The sequence below is a fragment of the Ctenopharyngodon idella genome, chromosome 20 (genome assembly GCF_019924925.1).
Source record: "Ctenopharyngodon idella isolate HZGC_01 chromosome 20, HZGC01, whole genome shotgun sequence".
Classification (NCBI taxonomy): Eukaryota; Metazoa; Chordata; class Actinopteri; order Cypriniformes; family Xenocyprididae; genus Ctenopharyngodon; species Ctenopharyngodon idella.
The window spans coordinates 1,495,116-1,508,538 of NC_067239.1; the positions used below are offsets into that span (position 1 = coordinate 1,495,116).

The 13,423-nt window shown below is 38.1% G+C and overlaps 1 protein-coding gene and 1 long non-coding RNA gene across 2 annotated transcripts in view; one reads left to right on the top strand and one right to left on the bottom strand.

Annotated features, from left to right (window-relative positions):
* Positions 1 to 13,423, top strand: part of slc16a10 (solute carrier family 16 member 10) — a 33,064-nt gene that overhangs the window by 746 nt on the left and 18,895 nt on the right. The gene's annotated exons all lie outside the window — the stretch shown is intronic.
* LOC127502250 (uncharacterized) lies at positions 381 to 12,916 on the bottom strand. The gene is made up of 2 exons (XR_007926803.1): positions 7,209 to 12,916; positions 381 to 1,731 (listed from the first exon to the last, which is right to left on the bottom strand). It is a non-coding gene; the product is annotated as an uncharacterized LOC127502250 (long non-coding RNA).

Here is a 13,423-nt window from a genome sequence, read left to right on the forward strand (position 1 = left end):
CGTCGCTGCGCGCGTCACTGTGAAGTTTCCCTGACTCAGCTGAGACTGCAGTGAAGCATGTTTCACCATAAACGGAAAGCTTTGTCTGATTCAGAAACAAACAAAAAAAACTCAGACCGAAAGTGCAGTGTTTGGACACCGGGGCTAGTTGTCACACGTTTACTACAGTGAATGTTTCTCAGTTTTTGATAGTTCAGTTTTTGGTTACACTTCATTTTGAGTAATTCTGAGTAATATTAATTAACTACATGTACTTGCTATAGGTTTAGGGTTACTTGTAATTATGCATAATTTATTGTTATTACCATAGTAAGTATGTGTAGTAACATGCAACTACTACTAAAATAAAGTGTTACCCAGTTTTTATATAAACACAAACCTGGAAAAATACACTGTTTATTAAACACACACAATGTGACAGCATGTCAAACAATAGGCCTATATAGAGATCTATTATAGTCTAAACAGTAAAGCATTATGAAGCACAAAACAACCCATGATACTCATAAATGGTAATTTATGTTAAATCATTGTTTTGGCCAACAGAAACAAAACCACATCTGAAAATTTGATCTGACTTGACAGTATCTCTCGAGACAGCAGTCCAACTATTCATTAAAAATGTGCCTTCTTGTATGAATGTGTGTCAGTTATTGTATTAACACTGGAAACCTATGATGATATTAGTGATTTAGTTTGGAGGACAGTCTTATCAAACACTAGTTTTGACCAACATTTCAAAACCACTGCCAGAGAAACTTTAACAACAATGAGACGAGTGCAGTTGTATGATTTATAAAACACCAGTCCTGGGCTGAACGATTAGAGAACCTGTGTGACTGGTATTGAGATATTGTTATTGAGGTGAATATAATGAAAGGAGTCAGTTTTACATATCAAACTGGATCTAAATTGATGTGATTTATTTGATCAAAGCTAATTTGATTGATCTTGCCAGAAGGCATTGAGGTGGATGTGTCACTTTTCTCAATCACGTCACATCAGTGTGTTTCTGTCAATGATTTACTTCCCCTATTGATCACTCATTTACTGCCGCTCTTCAGAGCTAAAGCGAACATATTTCCAGTACTCAGTGTTGTTGGAAGGAAAGTGTTTAAAAGCGTCTGCAGTGTGATGGTTAACAGATGTCATATTATACCCTACAGCTGCACATATAGGGATGTTGTCATGTGTTTAAAGCAGTTATGTGCCTTCAAAGACTTTCAGATGATCCTGTATGTAAGTCTGTTTATAAGACGCATGAGTGCTGCAGTGATGAAGCTCATCTACATCTGAATGCTTATTACGTTCTCGACAGCTCAACCCAAACAGATGAGGATATGAAGAGCTGATGATGCTCTGATGGCTCTATCTTCATATGAACACTGAACATTGAGATTATAATGAAGCTTGTTGTGGTCACAGAGCTCTCAGCTGAAGTGTGTTAAAGTCATTAACACAACAATAGGGTAAAGTTAGCTGTGAAAGGTTCCTGCCATTGTGATCTTCTTTCACATTAGCAGTTGATTTGAACACTGCAGTCAGGAGTTTTGTCAGTCATACGGGTCGTCACAGGACCGTCTCAAGGTGTCATTAAAGGTTTCCTTCGTAATGCCGGGTGCAGATTGCATCATCGGGTCCAGCTGTCCCTCGTCGCTCCACACACTCATGCCAGCGTTGGTCAGAGGTCAGCTTCCACATCTGTCGTCTGACACAACGGCTCCAAACAATCTCACAAACCACAAGAGCAGAAGAAAAATACTGTTTGTACAAACTGTAAAATCATCAACTTTAAAGCTACATCCACCAAACCATGATGGTAACTCTCCAAAAACCGAACAAATGTTCTATTAATGTTACTGGAAGAATGTTTGTTCAAAACCGTTTTTGGTAACACTTTATTTTACAGTGTCTTCATTACACATTACATGTAGTTATTATAATAATAACTGCATAATTATTACATGCTGCTAACCCTAAACCAAACCTAAACCTATCGTAAGTACATGCAGTTAATTATTATTACTCAGTACTATTACAGTGTACTGTATAATTACACTTTAACAAGAACACCATAAAATAAAGTTTTTTTAGTATGAACTTTAAGCGAACATTCCATTTTATCATTTTGCAAACATTATGGCAGTGTTACTTTTGAATGTTCTCTGAACATTCTGAAACTAGTAGTAACATTTAAAAAATGTTTCAGAAATAAAATTTTCCATGAACAATGTATAATTGTGACCCATGCTGGCAAAATGAGGCGCAATGAGAGAATTTTCAAAAATGAGTTATTGTTTTTTTTTAAAACCTTCAAAATGATGTATGATTTGTTGTAAGTAGACAAAATATGACTGAGCTACACCTGTTTGAAGTCAATAGAGTCAGCAAAAGTTAATTTTGAGAAAAATCGAGTTAAAGTTCCAAAACAAAACCACCAAACAACCATATCTTAAAATCCCTAGTAATAACACCAGATTTGGCACACACACCAAGTCAAAACCAAATATCTATAGGAAAAATATCTATTCAACTTTTTTATTCCATGACACCACAATTGTTTGATTAACATTAATGAAACAGACAGCCTATATATTAAGACCTACTGAATCACACTGATCTAATATAATGTTACACATCAGATGTTTTTCCCCAACAGTTAACCAAATGTTCTCTTAAGACATAACAGATAAGCTAATGTTTGCGTAAATACTCGCCAAGATATTTTGAAATACTGTAATTCTGTTTATATATGTATATCGGGATTGCACGCCGAGGTGTCTTTGTGTGTGTGCTTCAGATCTGCCAGTCAGCGCGAGTAAGATCATTTTGTTTACATTAGCATGAGTTTGAAAATCACATGTCTTTGGTTCAGACTCATACCATTGAGAATTCGCTATTAAAACGATACCAAACTTGTGCTGAGAGAAAGTGCCAGTCGTCGAGAAGTGAGCAGAGAAAAAGCGCATTTTTCATGGACAAAGGATAATTGCTATTTGGAGCAATGAGATCGCTAGACGAGGGTTTCATTTTTGCGAAAACTTCAAATTCGACAAAAATTTACATTTTTCACTTGTTTTGCCTGTTGCTCGTAAATAATGTTTTTGTGCTAATGTTTTGAGAACATTATTACAGACTAGATAACTCTGAATGAACGTTCTTTTAACGTTACTGACAGAACATTTGTTCAAAAATTTGAGAGAACCTTGTCAGAACGTTCCCTGTTAGCTGGAATAAAGCAAATCTCAGCTGTGTGATTACTTCATCACAAAATGTAACTGTTATTGCTCCGCTCTAAATGTGAATTTAAGATATCATTAGCATCACAATGCTTTGAAACAATGCATATTATGAAAAGCGCTGTATGAATAAATTTGACCTGACTAGTCCCACAGATATGCCTGAATGTTCAGAGTGTGTCAAACACAAACACATACAAGACCTGCCGGAAACTCACTCTAGCAACCTTTAGAAACCACTTAGAGCACCTAGCAATGTCGACATCCATTTAATCGCCTTCAAATCTCTCTTCAAACTACTGAAACTGCACGAGGCCTGTGTAAGCAGTGCAAACAAGACTTTGTTGATCCAGCATTCAGCGTTTGTTTGTCTGGGCGAATGTTTCTTTTCTGAATGATCCTGATTCGACTGTGCATGTCCAGTAGAGCAGCTTTTCCTGCCGACATGTTCAATTATCCTAAAGTTTGCAAACCCTGTTATGGGTTTCTCTGGGAAGCGTGTGCTGGGATTTGACCTACAGATGACTCGTGTAATGATGTTAGACATGCGCGTCTGTTTCCTCCGTCTACCTGATTTGTGTCTCACACAGAGATTTGGAGTTACGCAGGAGCTGCGGGACGTTCATTAGCAGGACAATCAGTGAGTCTAGTTGACCTGAGAGAACATGTGACTCGCAAGGTAGAGCAAGACAGACTTAGACTAATTAGTGCTGGTCATGTGACAGTGATCATTCTCACACATCATGATTAGTTGTGGTGTGTGTGTGGATGATTAAGCTGGTTCAGTCTCAGTGCTGGTTTAGTGTGTTTTAAGGGCTGCAGCTCTCACTCATTTACAGTCAATTTACTATTAACTATGACTTTTGCCTCAATAAACGCCTAATTTACTGCTTATTAATAGTTAGTAATGTAGTTGTTACGTTTTCGATATTGGGTAGGGTTATGGGATGTAGAATCATGCAGAATAAGGCATTAATATCTGCTTTATAAGTACTAATAAACAGCCAATATCCTAATATGTAAGCAAATAATCAACAAGTTAGAATTGTTCCCCGTACTAAAGTGTTACCGTACATTCTATAAAAAATCATTTAGAATGCGTATACGCATAATAATAATTGTAACATATTCAAGACATTAGCGCAGACCAACTGAGAATGATTGCTTACCTGGAATAAACAATTTTGTTTCATATATGAAAAAAGAAGTGAAAGTGCTTTCTTTTTAGTTCAAAGTCCGGTTTTTAGTTCAAAGTCCTATTTTAAAGTTTGGAATCATCTTTTAATGTCAAAGTTCGGGTGTCAAGTATCAAGTTTCATTTTCAGGGTTATAGTTTTAAACTTTCAGATTTAGATTTAGTCTCATTTTTGTCTGCGAGGATATGGAAATTGAGCATGGCAACTGTGAATCTGCCATGTTCATTTATTATAAAGTCCCCCTGTAGTAAATATTTTTATCCCTTAAAACTCATCGGTTACACTTTATTTTAAGGTGTCCATGTTACAGTGTAATTATTCATTTAATGCATTTGGTTTAGGGTTAATTGCATGTACTGTAATTATGCATAATTTATAGTTGATACTAGAGTAACTACATGTAACGTGTAACAATGACACTGTAAAATAAAGTGTTACCAACTCATCTTTGATCCTCAAAATGACATATTTAAACGTTTATTTCCTGTGACAAAAAAAATCTTTATGCCTTAAAATAGCTTGAATGTAACTCTACCCTTGCCTCATTTAGTATACAGGGATCTATGAATATGCAAATTAGCCCCGCCTCCTCTCACTCGCACAAGCTCAGAGATCCACTCGGTCAACTTACCGAGGTAAACGCTGCACAATGGTATCGTTTTACAACGCGGACACATAACGCTAATTAATATGATTAGCCTTTTACTTGATTACATTATCAAACAGCTAATAATGTGTTGCTAATGTTACAAACCATGTTCCTGTTCACCATCTCAGTCTGCCTTTTAAAAATCAGTATCCTTAGAAATGCTTTGAACAACTCAGAACATCAGTGAATAAAGTTCGTCATAACATCGTAATATACATCATACACCCACTATATTGCTAAATCTACCCGATTTTTTTTATATCAACAGAAAAATATACTGGGATAAGCTGGCTTCTTGAGACTCGATCTCCGGCTTCAGAGCGTTCATAGTTAATGATATGCTAAGCCCCGCCCACACGTTGACGTGATTGGTTAAGAGGTAGTTTGTGACGTCACAAACACAAGCGATTTCAAACCGCAGGTCTTTTTTCACTGCAGTTTTAAAGAGAAAATACTTGAAATATGATGATATATTTGAACATGGTTTGTCTTAAAGCATATTAAAAACACCACATAGACATGTAAACAACATAAAAAAATTGACAGGGGGACTTAATTAACTTATTATAAGTAGCTTATTAATATATCATAAATGAACAGTCGCATGTTGCCGTTGTTTTAAGCAGAATACAGTACAGGCGTGTTTGGGCTTGTTAGTTCCTGGCACTCATTGCTCAATAACATATGATTATGTTATTCTTCTGTGTGCTAGTGTTTCTTGATCTGTCACTATAATCACACAGATGACATCATCACAGCATTCACCGGAAGAGAAAGTGGATTGGATACTGTATATGAGCGGTTGTGTGAACAGATGGTGTGAAATACAGTTATCAGTGCAGCTGTGTTCATGTCTTGTGGTTTCACCCTTCAGCCCTGTTGAGCGCAGATAAGAGCCTGCGCTGCTCAGTCGCTCCTCGCTCATTCTTAGAAGTGAAAACTGTTACAGCCGTCGAAGGAAGTGTTTCCTCGTGTCAGTAGACTGATGTTGCTCAATTCATTTGCAGTCTGTCTAACATGTATGAGTCATTTAATGTTTCCGAAGCACTTTCTCTAGAAAATCATGTTTTTGCAATAAAGTACAATGATGTCATTAATGGCAGTGGCCAACAGTAAGACCATACATGATATCAACTAGTCTAATACTAAAATCTTTCTCTTTTTTTGCATCACATTCAATTTATTGGTTGAAGTTCAATCCAAATGGACAGTAAATTTATATACAATTCATAAATTGGTAGTAAGGTCTTATCTATTAACATTAGTTAATATATTATCTAACATGAACTAACAAAGAGCAATACATTTGTTGCAATATTTATTAATCTTTGTTAATGTTAGTTAAAGTTCCCCAGTGGTGAAAGTCAAGTTTTTAATGTTGTTTATATGTGTTCAAAGTGTTTCTAAGGATACTGATTTTTAGACTCGCGAACAGGAACATGGTTTGTGTAACATTAGCAACACATTATTAGCTGTTTGATAACATAATCAAGCAAAAGACTAATCATATTAATTAGCATTATGTGTCCGATGTTGTAAAAAGCGACACCATTGTGCAGTGTTTACCTCAGTAAGTTGACCCAGTGTGGATCTCTGAGCTCGTGCGAGTGAGTGGAGGCGGGGCTAATTAGCATATTCATAGATCCCTGTATACTAAATGAAGCAAGGGTTACATTCAAGCTATTTTAAGGCATGAAGAATTATTTTTCATAGGAGAAAAATTTTGGTGATCAAAGATGAGTTTTAAGGGATAAAATTATTGACTACAGGGGGACTTTAATAAAAATCCAGCTGTTCATTGTTTGTTCAATTTAGTTCACAGTGCATTAACTAATGTTAACAAATACAACATTTGATTGTTAGTAAACAATGAAATTAACATTAAGATTAATAAATGATGTAGAAGTGCAGTTCGTTATTAGTTTATGTTAACTAAAGTAGTTAACTAATATTAACTAATGAACCTTATTGAAAATTGTTACCCATAAATGATGTTTTATTAACAAAATTCGGGAGGAGCGCTTTCAAATGATCCTTTCAATCATCACGTCATTCCAACCAGCTGTCAGCAATCAGTAATCAACATGTCTACCCAAGGACATTATAAATACACAGTCAACTCACCCATGTTTCTCGACAGTTTTTCAGCATCCCTCCACCACCCCGTCTCCTCACACTCGCCCGGTTATCTTCCTAAACCAGAATACGGGGGGAGTACTCTGGGTTCGGGCCAAATACCGAGCTCGGAGCCCTCTCCTCGGACAGCACGCCAAATACGCATACTATTTATCTATCTGACTTATTTGTAAGGGTGAACTCGTGAAATCTTATATTTAGGCCTAAATATTGTTGTGAATTGTGTGTGATGGATTAGGTTTGTTTGAGAAAACAATATTATCTCCAACAACTGCACAGATAGTTCATTATCTAGTTTATTATCTCGTTCGCCATTACTGCTTGAGTTATTTTGCTGTCATCCCCAGAATTGACCTTCACATCCTACTAAGGGAACTAGGTGTTACAATCTAATCGCAAAGATGATCATTATTATTGAACTGCAGTAGATGAACTTTCAGTAACTCCTGTTGTGTGTCAGGAACATCTGCTCTCTGTGCTGTTTGTGTGTTGTGCTCCTGTTTGAGATGGATTGTTGTCAAGACTCTGACTGGACATCTTTCTATTGACATTACCTTGAGAGACGTCTGTCTTTATGACTCTCAGCCTTATTTTATGCCGTAAACTCAATGCTTGCTCAGCGAACAAAAATATTTGTTCTAAGAAACAAAATGTTATTTCTTAATGTTGTCTGAATGTTTCTTGGTTATGCGAACATTAGGGTAACATTTTATTTTATCATTTTGCAAACATTATTCTAATATTGCTTTTGAATGTTCTGAAACAAGTAGTAACATTTAAAAACATTGGATGAACTTCCAACAAAAATGTTCCATGAACACAATGTTTTTGTGCTGACATTTTGAGAACATTATTATAGACCAGATAACTTTGAACAAATTTTCTAGTAACGGTACTGGAGCAATGTTTATTCATAAACATTAACTAAAGTTCTGAGAAGGTTCCCTGTTAGATGGGTGGTCTTCTGAAATGTTTTGTTTTATTGAATTAGACATCGACGGGGACGTGCCCAAAGCATTCAGTTCTTCAGCGTTACATTCGCACGTCACCCACTATCACCATCTTCATAAACAGCAGCCTGTCATTCACGGGACTGGCCTTGGCGCTATCGCAGTTAAGCAGGTGGAGTTAGTGATATACGACACGTGCAGCTCTGCTCGATGCTGCACATGCGAGTTAATAGTCAACAGAGCATTTGATCTGTGTTGACACATGGTTTAGGTGAAGGTTCCTGGCAGATAAACAGGTAGGGTAAACACAGGAACCGTGAGGAACGTCCTGTAGGAGCACCAATCGCTGCGACTCTAGAGAATGGCAACATCACCCTATAACTTCTGCGCTCTGTGGGAAAGTAGATCTGGCCAATGGCCTGCTGGAGCCCCACAGCAGCTGCTCGGGGTGTTGATAAGGGCTCGATGCAAGGAAATGAGTTCAGCCAGATGTGTTTGAGGCCTGGATGAGATTCAGTGAGAAGGTTTACTCAAAATTCAATGCAAAGTGTCAGGTAAAAAAACAGATAACCTTTATTGTAGCTTGTCAAACACTGAAATATGGCATATACTATATTGCCAAAAGTATTGTGACACCCCTCCAAATCACTGAATTCAGGCGTTCCAATCACTTCCATGGCCACAGGTGTATCAAATCAAGCACCTAGGCATGCAGACTGCTTCTACAAACATTTGTGAAAGAACTTCATGTGGCCTTCAGATTAGATCAAGAACAGTGTGTAGAGAGCTTCATGGAATGGGTTTCCATGGCCGAGCAGCTGCATCCAAGCCTTACATCACCAAGTGCAATGCAAAGTGTCGGATGCAGTGGTGTAAAGCACGACAACACTGGACTCTAGAGCAGTGGAGACGTGTTCTCTGGAGTGACGAATCACGCTTCTCTGTCTGGCAACCTGATGGATGAGTCTGCATTGTGCCAAGTGTAAAGTTTGGTGGAGGGGGGATTATGGTGTGGGGTTGTTTTTCAGGGGTTGGGCTTGGCCCCTTAGTTCCAGTGAAAGGAACTCTTAATGCTTCAGCATACCAAGACATTTTGGACAATTTCATGCTCCCAACTTTGTGGGAACAGTTTGGGGATGACCCCTTTCTGTTCCAACATGACTGCGCACCAGTGCACAAAGCAAGGTCCATGAAGACATGGATGGGCGAGTTTGGTGTGTGGGCTTTAATGGCCTGCACAGAGTCCTGACCTCAACCCGATAGAACACCTTTGGGATGAATTAGAGCGGAGACTGCGAGCCAGGCCTTCTCGCCAACATCGCTGCCTGACCTCACAAATGCTCTTCTAGAAGAATGGTCAAAAATTCCCATAAAAAAATTCTCCTAAACCTTGTGGAAAGCCTTCCCAGAAGAGTTGAGGCTGTTATAGCTGCAAAGGGTAGGCCAACTCCACATTAAACCCTACGAATTAATAATGGGATGTCATTAAAGTTTATGTGCACATAAAGGCAGGCGTCCCAAAACTTTTGGCAATATAGTGTACATTGGAAATTATGAAACGCAAGACTCAAAGTTTACTTGAAATTGAAGGCTTGTCTTCTGAATCATCCAAGGAGAATTCACTGTTTCTTCATCTAGTTGAGTTTCACAATCAAACTGTGAAAGAATGTTTTTGGCTGTTATAGCACTGAAAATAATTGTGAGAAACACATTTTATCCTCACAAGAGTTTGAGAACCAGACATAACAAAAAGCCAGAGGCTATTCACACCAACTACAAATAATGTTAGATACTTTTTATGGTTAGCCTAGTTGTAGTAATTTGCACCTCAAATAGTCACTACAAAAAATAAAAGTTTTGTCTGTGCAGCTAATTTTAAACATAAAAATATGTGGCTTGACCACTAACACAATAGAAATTGATGGAAATTATTACATTTCTCACATATTTTATATGTTTTAGTCTCTGACAAGCAAGGTTATCTGTTTCTACTTGAATCTTTAATTGTTTTCGTAGTGTTAATTTTTGGTGAATTGCAAGGAAACCAATGGTGGTCATTTTGACCCCCAACACAAAAGCGGTGCCCAGATTTTCAGCACAACAGGATGAAGCCACAGATTTCTCGTCTGAATGCCTTGAGGGCTCAGAGTTTCAGAGGAACTGTACCTTGTGATGGGAATACATCTTCAGAGCCTGATATTATTTTTCATTCTTTGCTTTAAGGGTAAAAAAAGTTGGAAATTTCTTTGCAGGATATACTGTTAGTGAACAACCTGACACCATCGACGCTGCCGAGAGTGACGTTTATATGAATATGTAAATATGTGCTTCAGGCTTTACTCTCAATAACAAAATAAACACACATCAAAAATGCCAGCAGCGAGAAAACAGCAGTTAAGATAACATCTGATCATAGTGACGTGGATATGTTTGAACAAGCTCTGCAATTCGTCAGCCCAGTCACTTCAGGTTTATTTATACAATAGACCTTGACAGACTGAAGAAGAAGAAATGAACTGGAGAAGAGTAACACCTCACAGAAGGCGGAGCCTCGGAGCCACACCCACATGTCAGCACCACGGACCAATGGTAGTTCGAAGGCATTTTGCTTTGGCCTGATTTTGTTCAAAATGTTCGTTCTTTGACTTTGCTTGTATATCTGGGCCTTTCCTCTGCTAGGGGCTCTTCATGTGGCCCATGTTAAACCCTCCAGCGCAGAAATTACCCATAATATTTCCCAGCTGTCTGCAGCAGTTTCCCTACAGAATCCCACATAAACCCTGCCAGTGCCGTCCTGCAGATGTACAGCAAATGTTCTAGTCAATTTTGCTAAGCCATCATGAGGAAAGTATCAGAACTGTCCAGGCAGCGTCCCGGTGCTCCTGAGGAAGAGGTTAGGAAGTGACCTGGAAAAATGGCAGACGGAAGGCTTCAGTAATGAGCATAAACCCCTCTGTGATCTTCAGGAAAAGCCTGAGGGGCAGCGGGATGAAGCCTGAGCCGCTCTGAAGCCCAGATGAGAGGATGAAACTGCCTCATAAACCAGACTGATAGTGAGTCCACATGTCTGGCTTCTGTTAAAGCTTCACGCCGCTCTGTCTGTGTGTGTCGGTAAAAATTGCTTCATGCTCTCCGAGAACCAGGACTTTCAGAAACTTGAGTTATACAGCCTGTAGATCGTTCTGTAAGTACAAACAGATGTGTTTATGCCAGTCTTTACTCGTTTCGTCAAGCTCGCTGAAGTTGAAACACTGCTTTGGCTGCAGATCTGCAGATACAAATTCCACCAGTTCCTACAGGAAGTTGAATTAGAATAACATGCTGTGGAATAAACTGACATGAAGTGCAATGTTGCACGTCCCCAGTTATTTTTCCCATTGGGATTTAAAAAAAAAAAAACTTTGCTAAAGTATTATAGCCACATTATTGAACAGCAACTTGATTTTGAGCAAAAAAAATACTTGAAAATCAGACAAAAAGAGAAAAGTACAAGACTGTATACTTAATGAGGGAAAGAACTACAATCCCATGAAGCATTGCAGATGACATAATCAAATTAAAAACCGAGAACTATAAAACTACTGATTTATAGATGTTGAGTGTATAAAAAGCAACAATAAATTTTACATTTATTGCAAATATGCATATCAAACATTTAATCAATCATTTCCACTATGGAGAAAATTATTTTTTTATCCGACTGTTGCACTCTAATAATTTGTTAAATATAAAGAAATCAAGTAGAAATGTCTATATGTGACATACTTTATACAGATCTTTGGGTCTGTCTGTCTGTAAGACCTATAAAACCTTCAAACGTCAAACTTTAAACCTATTTAAATGCTCAGACAAGGTTTTGTCAGTCATTCACCATTTTGTCATGATGAATCTTCCATTTCTAGTAATTAAGGACACTTGTTTTCATTTCATGTTAATTCTACTTCCTTAATTCAAAATTGAATGTCAGTTGTGCACCAGTGTTTCTCAGGACGGGACAGCAGGCAGGGCTCTCAAGATGTATCTTTAAAAGTTGGACTATTTTTAACTTGAACATGCCATCTTAAAAACAGGATGCTCAAAATATCAAGGCGAGACGCAGCACAATGGCCAGAGTCGTCCGTCTAGCTGATATTTTTAGTGGAAGAATTTAAAGGAGCCTCAGTGCAGCAACACCACTACTACTGTATATCTAAACATTTATATTTAAGAAAAGCTCACTGATGAAGCTATTCGAAATTATATTCATTCGAGCTTGGTGTAACTGTAGATCATAAACTATACAAGTACTAGGGCTCTAAGACAGAATCACAGAATTCAGCCACAAAAATGGAATGTAATGAATAATGTGGAATGTCATGGAATTTGGCCAGATTTGGATGAATAAATCAAAAGTAGGGCTGTAGACTTAATCAAATGGCAATATGGACTAATGTGTGTGAATATTAAAGGAGACCTATAATGCTCCTTTTGTGTAAAATAAGTCTCTGGTGTCCCCAGAATGTGTCTGTGAAGTTTCAGCTCAAAATACCCCACAGATCATTTATTATAGCTTGTCAAATTTGCCTCTATTTGGGTGTGAGCAAAAACACACCATTTTTGTGTGTGTGTCCCTTTAAATGCAAATGAGCTGCTGCTCCCGGCCCCCTTTCCAGAAGAGGGCGGAGCTTTAACAGCTCAACAACAACAAAGCTGGAGAATCTCACGCAGCCAAAATGAGGATTGTCAGTAACGGTGTTCAGCCTTACATTGTTAAAACCGGAGTCGACACTGATGGAGAGACTCAGGAAGAACTTTTAGAATGAAACTGGACGTTTCTGAATGGTTAGTGGATAAATTTATGTAGCTGCTGTGGAGTTGATTCAACTCATCCACTAGCATGTGCCGTCATGTTAATCTTTTGTGCAAAACCCGTATTGACGCCCACTATACATAGCGTACCTGTTTGCCAAACAGAGTCATACACACCAGGCTAACGTTTATGATTGCTATCAAATGCTGTGAATGGTCTAATATTTTTTTCCAAAATATCGCTTGGACAGAAACTCTCCTTTTTTTAGCAATCGAGCTTGTCAGGGTCAACTTGCAGGCTATTCAAGCTAACGAGACTCTAAATAGTGTTCGGTGCTCATCTGTGCAGCCAAAGACAGAACAGTTAGCATGCCTTGCTCAAACGTTTGCCATGGTGTTAGAACTGGTTCACCGTTTTCGCTTGCAAAACAAAATGGTGTCGTCGTGGGAGGAAACGTGCAGATA